Source organism: Podarcis tiliguerta, assembly GCF_965153285.1.
Source record: "Podarcis tiliguerta genome assembly, chromosome: 5".
Classification (NCBI taxonomy): domain Eukaryota; kingdom Metazoa; phylum Chordata; class Lepidosauria; order Squamata; family Lacertidae; genus Podarcis; species Podarcis tiliguerta.
In genome coordinates, this window is record NC_139538.1 from 60,718,448 (window position 1) to 60,734,582 (window position 16,135).

Here is a 16,135-nt window from a genome sequence, read left to right on the forward strand (position 1 = left end):
CTGGAGACAGAATAAGACATCACAACTAGTCATGGGTATAGCCAAGGGTGGGGGGTGGGGGGCACCTGCCCCCCAGGTCAAGTAAAACAATAGAAATACTTAACTAACTGACCAATCACATCAGTCCTGCCCCCCCCCAACAAAAATCCTAGCCAAGCCCATGCAACTAGTAGTGATTGATAGGCAGAATATCTCTTGAGGAAAAGGTTCTTTTGTGTGAAGTAATTGACTAAAGTGAAGGCACAAACCATAAACCATGCAGGTTAAGTTTGTAACAATCTGACTAATCTAAGTAAATCTTCAGGAGGCACGAATGCGAATCATAACCTATAATATACTCACAGTCATACTGGGTAGGGCAATTATAATGCATATTATGGGGTTTTTTAAATATAAAAAACACAATCTTTCATATTCCATTTCTATCCAATTCTCATACCTTTCCATTAAGCACATATTTCACTTTAATCTTTACCCCCAAGAGCCATTACATATTAGACTGCATATGGCAGCTATTAACCTGAACTGAAGTTCTTCAACTCGAAATGTGACTACATTGCTCCTTCTAATTTAGGAGAATTTGCAAACGTGGAAGCCTCTCTTTCAGTACCACAAGCCTAACACCATAAAAAAGACAAAAGCTTTCCCTATGCAACTTTAGTAGCATCTTCCCTTTCTATCTAAAAAGGATTTATTGATCCTGTTTTAAGTCACTAAGCTTCCTTTTTAGGTGTGATATATACCTTTTTAAAGTCTCCCCGGATTTCTACATTTTACACATTAACCAGGATGTCTATATTTAAAACTCTCAATCCTTCTATCTGAACCTTCAATTTTTGAGTCAGAATACATTAAGAAGTATCTCAGTCAACTAGCCCAGATATCTTAGCTGGGAAGGACATCTGCAAGGCACAGCAGCGAGTCAGAGTAATCAACAGAAATCATGTCAGAACAGACAAGAGCCAACCCAAGAGGTTATTCCACAGAAACCACGTGACTGCTGGCAAAGCAGGAACAGAAAATGGGATGGGTGTCATGGCTAGAGCCCAAGAAGAAATAAATAAGGCCATAAGAATGCTGAATACAATAGTCTATTATCCAACACTGCAGTTCTGGTGGCAAAAGGGACTTCAAAATACCTCAAGGACTGCTTCTTCCCATATGAACTGACCCGCACCCTGCGATCATCATCTGAGGCCCTTCTTTATGTGCTTGCTCCATGAGAGTTCCAGAGGCTGGCAACAGAAGAATGGGCCTTTTCTGTGGTGGCTCCCCATTTGTGGAGTGCTTTCCCCAAGGAGGCTGACCTTTTGTCTCTGTTACATATCTCTAGGCACCAGGCAAAAACATTCCTCTTCTCACAGGCCGTTGGCTAATTTAACAATCTGTGGCCTTTTAAACTGTGATGGGGGGTTATTGTTTTTGTTTATTACGATGTAAAATATTTATAAACATGTAAAATGTGTATTCTAGTGATCCCCAAATGAAGGGCGATATAGAAATGGAAGAAATAAATAAAATAAAATAAAATATGTGCAATAGAACTTCCTTGCTCTCTCCTATTGTCATGGGCTGGCTAAGTGTTATGGGATCCTCATAACAGAGGGTCCTGGTTGCATGCGGGACCCAAGAGCTCACCTGATAGGGTTAAAATGGGTGGGGAAGAGCAAGAAGTCCTGGCCATTCCCCTGGGATCACACCAGGCGATTTTAGCCAATAGCCAGTGGGTGGCATGATCCCAGGGGCTTTAAAAACAGCAGTGTGATGCAAGGAGCTTCACACTGTTGAACACCCGCCCACCCTCCCTAGTTTAGGCAGAGTCGCTTGGCCTTGCTTTGGTTTGGGTCGCCTGTTTTGGAACAGGGGCTGGGTAGGAATTTTTCCATTTGGCAGATTGGCTTTAGCCATTTGGTTTTTGCCTACCCCTTAGCAAATCGTCACAACTTGTAAGGTGGCGGTTAGGCATTGGCTCAGTTGGACTGTGGGGAGAGGAGGTGCGACCATCACCTGCCCCTCCAGGAACTGGGTATTCCGTTAAAGGAATATGGGGGTCCTGGACCTTGTCTGAAGTCCGCTTGAGGGGCTAGGGCCATGCCAGGACCACAGGAACCCTGGGGTGAGCTTAGGTTGGTCTTCATCGACCTAGCTCCCTCGTTTGGTTTACCCCATTTGACGATCACCCTGAGAGGTGGGGCCAGTTATAGTGGGGAGTCAATGCCTAAGCCAATACCGCTCACGTGATTGTATTTCAATAAAGTTGTGGCCAAAAATTTTGCCCCAAAACTTAAACTAATATAAGTGTCCGTGTGTATTTATTTTGGGGGTGGGTCTTAGGGCCTCGAGACGCAACCTGACTTGGACAGCCCATGACAGCTGTCTCCTTCATCCTCTCACATGCCCTCATGATTGGCTCCAAGGGGTTGGGGGGACCTCCCCCCCCCCCCAGAGCAGATTTGGGAAGACGAGAAGACATAGAAGTCCCATTGCACCAGCAGAACCCCACTGGTGTAGGACTGAATAAAACTCAATGACGCTTACAATGCAATTCTATACATGTCTACTCAGAAATAAATCTCATTTAGTTTAATGGTACTCTTCAGTCTGTATAGGATTGCAGCCTAAGTGAAATAGCCATAGCAAAAAAGCCTACTAATGGCCCAGGAGGATGATGACAGAGAGAGCATACAGCAGAATAGCTCAGAACTACACTACTAGTGCTACAGAAGTGGTAGCCCACATAATTAAATAGAACAGATTAATTGCTTTCCATATTATATGAAAATAAAGAAAACCATATCCTTTCGGCATTCACAATTGCTTTCCTTGATATTCCACAATTGTGAAATACCTGAATGGCTTCAAGGAAGCAACATTTGCCACAGAATAGATATCCTACTATGGGGGTCACCAATATGGTATTGAAGGGCACATATACCCTTGCATAGGCTTTCTCCCCATCCGCTTGCTGAAAATAGGCTTGATAGAAACATTCAGCTGTAGCCAATAGATCAGGCTTGGGTTGTGCTTGGTTGCAGTGAGTGTTGTAGTGCTGACCTTAGTTTCTTCAATATGCCAATACACTCACAGACCACAAAACATAGTCACCCTTGCACTACTATGCAAAGTTAAGCTGATGTCTGAAACCATACAGAAATACAGTATTGCAACAGGGAGAATGGGTGGGAGTTCCAAATGGAACTTTGGATTTTACCATTCATTCTCCAACATGTGAAAGGAGGCTTTAATGTTCCCAGAGGTAGGGATGAGACTTGCTGCTGATACTGCCTTTAATTCTGTATTCCAGGGGAAAATAATAATACTTTTTAATTTTAGCACAAACACTGCTCAAGATTAGATTAAAAGAGTTCAGCTGAATTTCTGGGAGGGTTTGGGGGGGTACAGCTCTATATGCTCTACAACTTTGATTTTTTAAAAATGCTTTTACTGCATTTCTTGGTTGTACATGACAGAGTTAATCCAAAATGTACCCCACTGGGCAAAATAAAACCATGCTAGATGTTTTTGTATCCCCATTGGCTTTCACTTGATTAAAGGAACTGCTTCATTATAGGAGCAAAGTAGAACAATTCCCTATGGGATCGAAGGACAATTTTCTAAGTGCAGCACCATGCAAGTATAAGAAAGGTACAATACCATTTTCTACATACACAGCCATCAAAATTGGATTTTATTAATATTTTGATGAGATTTAGAATGATTGGCTTATCTAGAAAAGTTTCCGAATGCAGGAGACTCCTAATATTTTTTCCTCTATTTTCCCCAAGGCTAGGGTATAAAGCTTTGAAATTTCTTTCTGCTACCAGTGACATATTATTACATTATATCTACTACAGATGTGCTAAACAGACATGAATACCACAAGCAATGATTCAAATTATTAGATTACTTCAGTAATGTGATTGTGTAGGCAGTGGCATCACTAAGATGACATTCAGGTACTTTGGAATTTCTACTTCATCACCCAGAATTGGGCCTTGGAGCTGTATTTCTCGACACAGGCAGTCCCCATTCAATATGTGTGTGACCATGTATATGTGAATTGTGCCGAACTTGGAAGAGACCTAGAAACATCACAAAGATGTCACTGAAATGTCACTAAAAGGGTGGGGCGGGGGGAGAACAGGGTCTTTGCAGCCTTTTTCAATAGGTTTTGATTATACAGGATTGCACCGGCGTGCACAGTGCATCAGAACGGCTGACAAAATTCTCGGGTAAATGACTACGTTCTAAAAATACAGAATTAATGGAGCTTCAAGTAAGTTAGCTTTGATCTTACCTTTAAAGCTTTATTTGTGTGCCTGGCATATACATCTGGGCAAGGGCATAGGATCATATAAGTTACATTTGCCATGATGTTCTGCAAAGCAAAAATGTTAGCTTACTTAGGATTAATTAACTGCTTTGTAAAGACTGCAAGTAACATAAGCATATACCACATTTTAAACAGCCTTTAGTAACTAGAGGGGCCCTTCTTATTGTAAGCTATATCTAAATGTAGTACTTTGTGCAGATGCCCACTAATATCCTATAATAGGTAAATACCAGTGTCTTAGAATATTTTGTATTAAGCGCCAGAATTTAGTACAATACAGTCGTACCTTGGAAGTCGAATGGAATGTGTTCCAGAAGTCCATTCGACTTCCAAAACATTCAGAAACCAAAGCATGGCTTAGCCCTCTTAATGATTTCCTTAAAAAAAAGTTGTTTAAAATCTTGTGTATATATGTTCCCGTACTGGATATGTATGTCTGAATGTAAACAATTGTGTTTCAGCTTTAGAAACTGTCCAAGTAGCAAAGTCTCTTTTACATATGTGGGATGTTTATGGTTATAATGCAATTATGGCACAAATGAGACATTGCCCCTAGAGATGGGTTGCTGAAGACTGCTACAGTTATCAGTTGAGAAGAGATCTTCAGTGAATTCAGTCTTTCCTTGGACTGGTAGTGTAAAGACAGTGCTTCAGACAACTTGGTTTAAAGTACAGCTGGTAATCAGTAAATGTGTGTGTAATTTCATTTTTACATTTTTGTGTTTATACACTACATTGTAAACAACATTTTTACAAAAGATGACACAGCAAATGGGAAGAATGTCATCTAACAAACTGTCCTGAAAGACTAGTGTTCTTCATCATTCATTCAAACATACTTTTCATTGTGAGCTTCTCCCCAAAGGATTTAGAAGTTACCATTCATTTGGAGGAACTAGGTGAAATTGACGTTTTACTGGTGATCTCTTGTTGGTACTCTTTGCTATTTAGCAAAATTTTGTACATGACTGAAAATTTATATTGGTACAGTACAGGTACTATTTGGATATAACAGGGTCCCTTTATTTGTTAAAAAGTTATGAAATAAAGGGGACCCAATAATAAAGTTAGGAATATATATTATTACTATAGACGTAAAAACAGCTAAACTCAGATTAGCTATTCATAAATGTATCATGGATGCTTCAGCTGAGATTCCTGCATTGCAGGGCAGTGGACTAGATGACCCTTGGGGATCCTTCCAGCTCTATAATTCTTTGATTCTATGGCTAGGAAACAACTGCTCTGAGATTCAACAGAACTAGGGTAATCCTCCAGAATAGAATGGACCAGCATGTCTCACTGAAATGAAGAGGAAAACAGGATTTGCATTGGCAGTAAAGTTCCATTGTTCTAATAAAACTGTGTCACTTCATATTTCAGTTTTAAACAATAGACATACTTGCTATATTCAGCCAGAGTAATTTAAACACATACTTTAGTTTAAGAATAAATCCTGATACCCCAAAAGACCACCTGTGATTCATGTACTTTAAAATGTGAAAGCTTTCCTAGAATTGAAGACCTTGAATACAAATATACAGTGTTCTTTCTTCCTGGCACTGTTTTTTTGAACAAAATATAATGCACATTGATAATACGGAGGACTTGATTCTAGAGTCTAAACTAGGGGAAGCAATTGAAAGAACATGGCATACTAGAACGTCACAATCAGTCCTACTTATGGCTCGATAGCCTTCAGTAGAAGTTAAATATTCAGGGATTGTCCACACCGACCATATAAACCCAACTCATGCACTTCCTACACATTTGGCAGGGTTGATGGCAGGGTTGGTTTAGCTGGCCATTCATCAAGGCCTCTACCCCTACAGGTGAGAACTCTGCCCCTAGTACTGTGGTTTAATGCTGCTACGAACCTGCTTGTCTGCCCTTCCCAGAAAGGGCCAGTGAATGACATGTGATGATAAATAGGTGAGAAAGCTGTAGAACCAGATATTTTCCCCAGGAGTTCTCACCAGGCTGGTGAGAAGAAGCAAACAGCAGCAAAGATGGAGTGACTTGCCTGTACATAACCCTGCTTGAGGCTGTACCTCAAGAACTACAGCCAGAATCAATATGTTCCACCAAGCCTTCTTGGGTCTCTATCCTTCCATATTTTCTTAAATCCAGTGCCATAATATTTAGAACTAAGTTGTGATGGCAGAATACACAATCCAGTGACATTACTGTGTTTCTTATAGATGGTTATGATTTGCTGAGTGCCATCAAAGCTGTACACCATCAGAACTGCTTCAAAGTTTCCACTCAACTTCATCATCTTCCAAATCTGACCATGAAAGACAAACCTGACCCCACACTCCAGTTCTCACTACTTCACTCCATAGGAGGCATATATGCTTTACTCCAGACACAGAATTCTCATATCTCAGTCATGAGAAATGTTTCTTTCCCAATGTCCTCAATGTGTTTCCAAGGTGGAAGCTTCAATGAGGCACTACTGAGTTGCATCGATCTTTCACTCTTCCAAGGACTGCAAGAAAAAAAACACATAGGCAACTGATCCTATCCTCTGCAACCTTGACAATTTTGTAAGCCTCATACTGTCTGCTAGTGGCAACTGAAATTATGCAGTTGACTTATAATCACACATGCCTTTTAATTAGTAATTTCTGAGGTACAGTACTGTGATACAACATAAGCAAATGCCTATCACTTGCGTAATGTCCAAGCAGAAACACATGCTGCTACTCTTGAACAAGTAAGTCAAACATCTGTTGAAATGATTTATTATTACTTATATATCACCATCCAGGTATATAATGAGGGGGATAGGTCCCTTTACCAAGGCAGTTCAACTTTAAAAATTGGAAAAGGATGAAGTTTAGTTTCACTTCATATTTACCTGCATCTTGCTGAAAACCAGTAGCTTTGTAGGAGCTTAAATATTTCACTTTCCCTATAGTAATCTGCATTTTGTCAAGGGACCATGATTCAACAAATACCTTTGCCATGGCAAATAAGCCACTACCCTCTAAATGGGATTGTCCTTCCCCTAAACACTAGAGATGCAAAGATGGGTGGAATCATCTGAGCAGCTGTGTAGCAATCCCAGGTTGAGAGGAAGGCTGGGAGGTTGCTAAGCAGGTATATGGTGAAGGCATCATTACTTAACCACGCAGGGACAAATCAATAACCCTCCCTCCAATAAAAAGTTGGAGTGGCAGGTAGGGAAGATGCTAAGGGTGCTACCCAGTCCTCCTTTGGAGAGCAGTGCCAATAATGCATGCTTACAAAGCCTTTTCCTCAGGCTCCCCCTTTGCCCACTTTTCTCTAAGGAAAGACCACAGGCATTGGGTGTTGCTGTACAAAAGTGCTCTATTCACCTTTGCAAAGCAGTGACCAGCCATGCATGATTTGCCCTCTCCAGCCTTTCCCAAGAAATATGGGGAGGGGCACTAACAACCACAAATTTTGGCTTTGCCAACAAGGCCAACCGACAAACCATTGACTCCTGCCAAAGATATAGATGCAACACTATTATGATTACTATTTTTATGCACAACCAAACACCTCTGTTTAAGAAACAGATGAAAACTACTGCATTTTCTTTTATCAAATGCAGCATTGTCAAGATGCATTCATAAGATTTTGGGAAGATATTTTTTCTAGTTTGGAAAAATAAGGCTAAAGATCAAAGACTGGAAGTTGCTTTGTTCTATACCGTTAGCGGTGCTTCAGTTCAGACTTGATTGCCATTGCTGTCAACCTTACAGTCATTTCTCCCCAATTCTTCATGTTTCAACGTTCCAAAGAGATTTGTCTGCTGTAAAGAGCAAATACACCAACCCTCTTTGTTCTCCCCAAAGGACTATGCACCAGTTTCCAGACATTTAAACAAAATGATATTGAAGTGAAGAATCGGAAGCTCTGCTCCAGCTTATTCATGAAGAGATTTCACAGTCTCTGAGAAATGAACTGGAACAATAACACTTGGGCTTCAAATATGGTTATTATCACTTTTTAAAAAGGGTATACAATGACCAAAAAAATAAAACAGATGAGGGAGAAAAAACAGCTGTCAAAATCTCTCTAGTTTCACCTATTCTGGAAGGGTGTGAATCTGGTCCTCTTATTTAAATTATTTTCTCTTCCTTACAAAGGAACTGACTGAGATATCCATGATCTTCAGCAATGCAAGGCTACTCTTTCTGATCTGAGCAGCAAAACACCGTTTCCTTCCTTTCTTTGCTTGAAACATAAAATAATCTCATGTGTGCATACAAATGTATACTACACAGATCACCAAAAGCCTTTCTCCCTGTTGAAACAATTAACTGGAAAATCCCTGATGTTACCAGAGTGCTCTCTCTCCTACTCCCTCTCTCTGTGGACCCATGTCTTACACATCGAAATACTAATTTGGGGGCCTCTCCTGTAGTTGACGTTACTGGACAGCCTAAGATTACTTCAAAATATACCAGTATCATACTGGTCAAACTTGGAGAGTTAGACTGTGATCAATAAATGCCAATGTTATTTTACAAGCTATGGGGAATAAGCAAAGGGAATTAACAAGAACTACAGAAATTGTTATTAGTGTAATACATATTTACCGTACACCAAATGGCTGACAGGAAATAAAGACAGCTTTGTGACTTGAAGTGCAAATACAAAAATATAAAAGAATAAAATGGTTATTTGTTACACATTATAAAGGACACCCACCCCACACTGCCCAGACCATACAGTTAAGCAGTTTGTAAGCAGAGATGTGCCTGATATGCATTTCTGTAACAGGAGGTTAAATAAACAAGGAAGGCTAAAAATTCACATGCAAATAGTTCAGCTTTGGTTCTCACTAGAGCAAGACTTGTGAAATCACTAACACAGACAGAAGTGAGATGGATGGAACACAATGGTTACATGTCTATTGAGAAGATGGGAGAAGGTTAGACTCAGGTTTTTAATGTTTTTACTGTACACAATTCATAGATGGCTACAGATGTACTTGAAAATGTCAGCAGGATGTGTTGCATGAGACTCTAAAGTTAAGATAATCCTTCTCCTTGCCAAAGTCCTGGAAGAGGCAGCTAAAAAACCAACTTGAGGGCCAAATTTTATAATTGCCTCTGGAGTCCTATATAGTTAGGGGGGGAATGGGGCAACTTCCCTGTAGAAAGACACTGGATGGAGCCCTCTATAACATAAACTGACTAGTCCTGGGGAAAACAACAAACGTGGACTAAAAGGCAAGGAAGGGAGAGGGTGATAATGCTAACTAAAGCTGGAGAAAAAAGAGGAATGTTCCTGCCACAATTAACAGTGTCAGAGAATCTCAAAAGGAGAAGAGTAAAGCAACCTAGGGATGTGTCCTATAAGTTGAAAAAACTCAGGGTGTCTAGTTATAGGATACGGTTTATCCACAGGCAGAAATCTAAATTTCCAAACTGATCTCATTAGTGTCTGAGCTGGGCATGTGCAACATTAAATAACAGAGACATGATTAATGAGCTACCCTGTATGGTTATGAGTTATAGCAATTGTGTTTCCTGCCAAAGAGTTGTGGAGGAGTTACATGGACATCGTAACAAATCAGGTTGTGTTTAGCAAGTATCCCTGTGATCCTGGTAAGGACTGAGCTTTGATTATTCAGAAGAAGCTAGCCAGGGTGCTTACTTTAATTAGCTAGGTGTATGCTTGCTGGAAGGAAGCCATCATTTACTAGAGATTATTAATTACTGGACTTGGGAATTCCTTGCATTGGAAATGGCACCAGTTTCTGGGGGGTTAATTAGGTTTATGGAGACATGCTCATGCCTGTGGCTTACCATCATCCTGTCAGGATCAGACTATACCTGCCGTCTCTGATTTGACCACAGTTACTATCCTTGAACTCACTGCTCCAAGCAAAGCTAAATTACATACAGAGTCTTGGGGCACATGAAGAGTTCCGATTAATCCAAGCTTATTGGTAACATTGACTAATAACATACAACAGGCACTCAAGGTGCAGATTGGCATTTATGCATCCAGGGAGTCTTGCCTGGCACCTTCATTGTATAACTTGAGGCACCAGGTGAAAACGTTTGTCTATAACCAGGCCTTTGGCTGATTAACAGTCTATGGCCTTTTAAATGTATGGGGGGCATTGCTTTGTTTTTGTTTTATTATGTATTCTGTGTTCTCATTTTGTATTTTTATGTTGTGAACTGCCCTGTGATCTTCAGATGAAGGGCGGTATACAAATTTAATAAGCAAATAAATAAAGTAACTTGTGTGTAAATGATCTGTGGTGTTTGAAGGACTTGTTCAGACAGCATGCATTAATTATTCTCCCCCCAAATTAGTAAAATGGGTGTTCCATGCATGGATGAGCTAGCAACAAAATGAACCAACAAAGAGTGTGGGACTGAAGACTGGTGATAGAGAAGGGGAGCTGGAGGTTTTGGTACAAATTTGCTTTTTAAAAAAGCTCTGGAGTGAACAGGAAAACTTATCTGGATTCAATAATAGGGAAGGGGTTGACGAAGTAAACCCCTTCACTCGGTTCAACCTTCACTCTCATTCCCCACAACATTCATACGCACAAAAACGATACCTTGATAATAAAAAAAAATTCAGGGGGGGGGAGTCTTTATCACTGAAGAAAGGGGAACACTGACAATTGAGGATTGTGGGCTTAACTTTCTAAGCAGACTGTAGGGAATATGCACCATTAAACGCAGTGGTATTTTCTTTCTAAATAAATATGCTTCTTTATGGCAAATTCAATGAGGAAAAGAAGGGTTTGGGTTTTTTTTTAGCATACTAAGTGCTACACACAAGGAAGAAGGAAAACAGTCCTGGATTTAAGCACAGTTATGAAAAAGCAATTATAGTACAATACACACAAAAGAGTGTGTGTGCTGGGGTAGAACTATAAATGTTTCCAAAATTAAAGCAACAAAAACTTTTGAAGGTGTATTGTCAAATGGGAAGAGAATGCAAACAGCAATGTAGAAGGTTCAAACAGTGCAGAGAATGGAAGCAGTTGAAAAGGGCTGTATAAATACAGTAAGAGAGAAAGAGAGTGATGGAATCCTACGTAATGGGACTAGAAAGAAAGCCTCATCTGTCTTGATGCAGTTTTCTTCGGGATAAACTTGCCTGAGATTGTAGTCTTAGAAAACTACTGTAAAACAATCTCTAATAAACATGAAGGCAAAGAAGACAATAATAAGATTTAAAAGGTAGATTTGCTAAGTAATTTTCTTAACTGCGGTTGCCACCATGGAATTAATAGCTATATAACTCCTGTTTTCTTCTATTAGGTCTTGTAGTAAAAGTACATTGCCTTTCACCATTTTCTTCCTGTGGCATATCCAACTGTGAGGTTTTTTTGTATCCTTGTCACCTTCGCCTTCCAGTTCCAATTCATATTCATGTGCTCTTGCATTTGTCAGCATTCTCTAAATTTCCTCAAAAAAACTGCTATCCTCCATTTCAGTCCCAATTATTTTTGTTTCCTTACATGTCAAGGAAAGAATAGACTTCCCACATTGCATACTACTTCATGCACCAGTTGAGAGCCTATGGATTATAAATATACTATGCCAGGTCTCTGACAATGAAGTTAAAAGTGACATTTGGGCGCACAAGGCACAGATTCTATGTTGTCCATTGACAATATACACTATGTACAACTTAATAGTTTTTATAAGGCTATCTATCCTGTGATGACCATAGAGCTATTCTTTTTAAAAAATACTGTACATGAGCAACCCTTGTAGGAGTTGATGCCTCAGGTCCTGCAAGTTCATGATTGTATACAAGGCTCTCTTTCTCATTGATATTTGACTAATGAGTTGCAACTGCTCAACTGAGGCTTGTTTTTTGGGATTATTCATTGATATCATTTTAATCTGGACTCAAATGTGTCCCTACAATATATGAATGTGACCTATTTCCTCTGGTTCAGAGCACACACTGGACCAGGACTTCTCCTATCCTAGATCAGATCTCATTATTGTCAGAGAGGTTTGAACATTACAATCATATATACCAAGAAAGAATGAGTGATCTGTAAAATCTAAATTAGGAATCTGTGAAGAGACATTACAAGCAGACTTAAGAAACGTTTCTCTATGTAATCATCGTTAGTCAGCATTTCAAAAGCTTACTCATTTGCTTGTATCAACAAAACCTACTTCACTTACTTTCACAGAGTCTAATTTATGAAAGATTGTGTTATGGCTGGAAAGTTAATCTTGGAAATACAAAGGACAGCACTGTCTTCCTGGGTGTTTAGAACAAAGGCTCTCTCGCTGCTGCACAAAGTTCTTTCTCAAAGCCTCAGAAAAAGAACTGACTGAGACTATTCTGTTTTCACCTGCTGTCATACAAAAGTCTATCAAAGTACTGAAGCACTTTCAGCATCACTCCATGAAGACAAAGCCGAGAGCAGCTGCAATAAGTATACATTTTAAAGAGCAATGGAGAGAACAATAGTTATTCTTGCAAGTCTTCAAAACTGTTCCTGCTATAGCTAAGAAAATAATTTCATGGAAGTTAGAAGAAAGCTTGTTTTGCAAAGGGTAATGCTGTAGAAGCACACCTGCTGAAATGTATACTAAACAACTTCTAAAAAATAAAAAAATGGAAGAACAAAACCCCAGGTTTAATATTTGTCATATTTTCTTCTCTACCAATCTTCAATATTGTCCTTTAAACTTATAAATTGGTATATACACTGATTTATGCTAAAAACAATGGCTTTCATCCAAATATCCCATTCTGTTTGAACAAGAATTGCAGATTCCCCTCTCAATTTTCAAGTACTCTTCTATCTATCTATCTATCTATCTATCTATCTTTCTTTCTTTCTTTCGGCACAAAAGCTAGCTACCTTGGCAGTAATCTGAGGAAATTGGTTAGCCAAAAGGTAGCCAACCCACAGCAAGATTATCTTCTATCTCATCAAATTGATTCCAGAGGACTCATGTGACTTTCTTTTTTCTTTTGGGCCCAGAGGGTCATGGAAGGGACAGGTAGAATAGAATCATAGAATCATAGAGTTGGAAGAGACCACAAGGGCCATCGAGTCCAACCCCCTGCCAAGCAGGAAACACCATCAGAGCACTCCATCTTAAGTTCTTTCTACCCACATACTTTTCACTCCACCTTGGTAGCCATTTTTATCGCCATCTTTAAGTGCTCTTCATGTTCCTAGGCAGTACTCAAGGTGCCTAACACCAATAATGAAATCATACGACAAAAACAATCAAACCAGCAGCAAACAAAGCAGTTAATTTGGAGCCAACAACAAATCGGGGTTCAAAGAGCAGAATACTGTCAAAATGTTATGCTGCTGCTGTAAGAATTACATGGCCCTGACAAGTAGCCACTGAGCTAACTTCAAGCCTTTACAGCTTGAGACCAGGACACCTAAAAGAGAGTTTCATCCTTTATGTACCCAACTGACCACTGTACTCTGCAGGAGAGGGAGCCCTAAAACCATATCATCTTAACAAGAAGTCCATGCTGCAGAATGTAGGAATCAGGCCTTTGGTGTGGTGGCAGCTGCCCTTTGGAGATCTCTCCCTTTACATCAGACAAGCACTGCCTTTGTTGTCCTTACGGTGCCTGTCAAATATTTTCTTCTTTCAACAAACCTTCTAAGTGGATAATTTTCTTATCACAGTCAGTAACTGTACTGAATTCTAAATTGTTTTAAAACGTGTAATTGCTTTAGCTGTTTTTATTTATGTGATTGTTTTATTGTGAAATGGCTTTGATATGCTTTGCAGAAAGCAATTCATAAATAAAATTAAGAATCGTATATCCACAATTTACTTAAACAGAGCAGAAATGATGAAAGAGGAGGTCCAAGCATACATCTCGGGGGAGGGAGCTCCATATTCTGGGTATCTCAACTTAGAAGGTGTGTTTCTACCCACAGAGCCTGAAAAGCTCGTACAGTGGTACCTCAGGTTACATACGCTTTAGGTTACATACGCTTCAGGTTACATACTCCGCTAACCCAGAAATAGTGCTTCAGGTTAAGAACTTTGCTTCAGGTTGAGAACAGAAACCGTGCTCCGGCGGTGCGGCAGCAGCAGGAGACCCCATTAGCTAAAGTGGTGCTTCAGGTTAAGAACAGTTTCAGGTTATGTACGGACCTCCAGAACGAATTAAGTACTTAACCCGAGGTACCACTGTAATGTAGAAAGGCGCCAGCACCAGCATTGCTATGACTGAGAAACAACAGAGACAAAATATCTGGGAAATGGGCACAGTGACTTATATATTGAAAGCTGCCTATATCACTGCTATAAATTGTATTAAGCTGCCTTGCTCCAAGGGCTGTGTCAGAGGCTGAGGCTTCTTACCCGAATGATAGCTTTCCCATGGAAGGTGGGAAGCCAGTAGCATTACTAGCTTCCATATTCCCAGGGCTAATTAGCCGTTACTTCAAGCAGGCTGAGTCTATAAATAAAGAGCACTGCCAAGACAGTTAAGAACAGGAGCTGTTCTCCTTATTTTAGCCTTTTATTATAAAAATAGATTTTCTTGTATATTAATAAAACAGGATGGATCCAAAAGTCAAGAGTAAGGATGGATCAAAAATCAATAGTCCATAAAAATACAATCCATCCCTTCTCCATCTCTGCTAAAAGTCCTAACAAGTTAATATTAAAGCAGGCAGGCAGATAAACATGAGCACCCCTATTCAGCCAGGAACTCAGCTATGCAAGGAAAGCCAGGCTGAGCTGAAGGTTTTTACATCAGGCACCATGATAACACTTAAACTTAGCAGCCTCCCAAAAAATTCCATCACATCACTTGTCCATAAGTGGATACCAAAGTGGCTTTCCCTTGACCCTCTTTGGAGACTTCTCTATTTGGAGAGTTCTCCATTGAATGGCTAAATACAAGCTGGGCCATCTGGGATATTTCACAGCTGTGTATATGGTATTCTCTTCTGCCCCATCATCTATATCATCTATATCAGTGATGGCCAAACTTGGCCCTCCAGCTGTTTTGAGACTACAACTCCCATCATCCCTAGCTAACAGGACCAGTGGTCAGGGATGATGGGAATTGTTGTTTCAGAACAGCTGGAGGGCCAAGTTTGGCCATCACTGATCTATATCTAGGGATCCAATGCTGCAACTCTGCTGGTTCAAGTGACTTCTGTGCCTGCAATGGGACATCCTCTCCATATCCTGTCCCTTCCAGTCTCTCATTCACCCTCACAATCAGCTCTGGAAACTTCACCCTTTGGAGTAGATTTTGGCGGCGCACAGTAGAAGAGAGGGAATGGAAGTTCCACTGGTCCAGCGTAACCCCACTGGTTCAGCACTGAATGCAATCCCTATATCTACACACACATACAAAATCACCATATGAAATAGATCAGCCTGCAAAAAAGTCCCAAGGTCCTTGAGGGAGCTTTATATCAGGCTTCCTGATTCAACACTCTATGAGCCACAGTGAATGATCTCCATTTAACCCTGAGTTAGTAAGGTTCATTTGACACTGGCAAGAAATAGAGCCTTTAGTGTCATTGGCGCAGTCCTGCGGAATGGTCTCCCAATAGTGACTCAGCAGTTGTCTTCTATATTGACCTTTAAACATTTGCTGAAAACTTCCCTTTGCTGCCAGTCTTATGCAGACAATTAGGCTACAAAGTTTCTATAATAGCTGGTGATACGTTTTACATTTTTTTATGTGGCTTTTATAACACATACATAGTTGTTGTAAACTGCTTTGGTTTTTTATGATGCTTGCTCAGGAGCAGCTTATTATGACTTACGGTTGTTTGTTATGGTTTGTTGTGAATACAGTACTGTACTAGGAAAC

At 40.1% G+C, this 16,135-nt stretch overlaps 1 protein-coding gene across 3 annotated transcripts in view; it reads right to left on the bottom strand.

Moving 5' to 3' along the window:
- Positions 1-16,135, bottom strand: part of LOC310678957 (heparan sulfate glucosamine 3-O-sulfotransferase 1-like) — a 77,718-nt gene that overhangs the window by 55,827 nt on the left and 5,756 nt on the right. The window contains exon 2 of one of the 3 annotated variants that reach the window (XM_083443556.1): positions 4,298-4,378. The exons of the other annotated variants lie outside the window; for them this stretch is intronic. The gene's annotated coding sequence lies outside the window, so the exon portion shown is untranslated. The remainder of the gene's footprint in view (positions 1-4,297; positions 4,379-16,135) is intronic. 3 annotated transcript variants of the gene reach the window in all.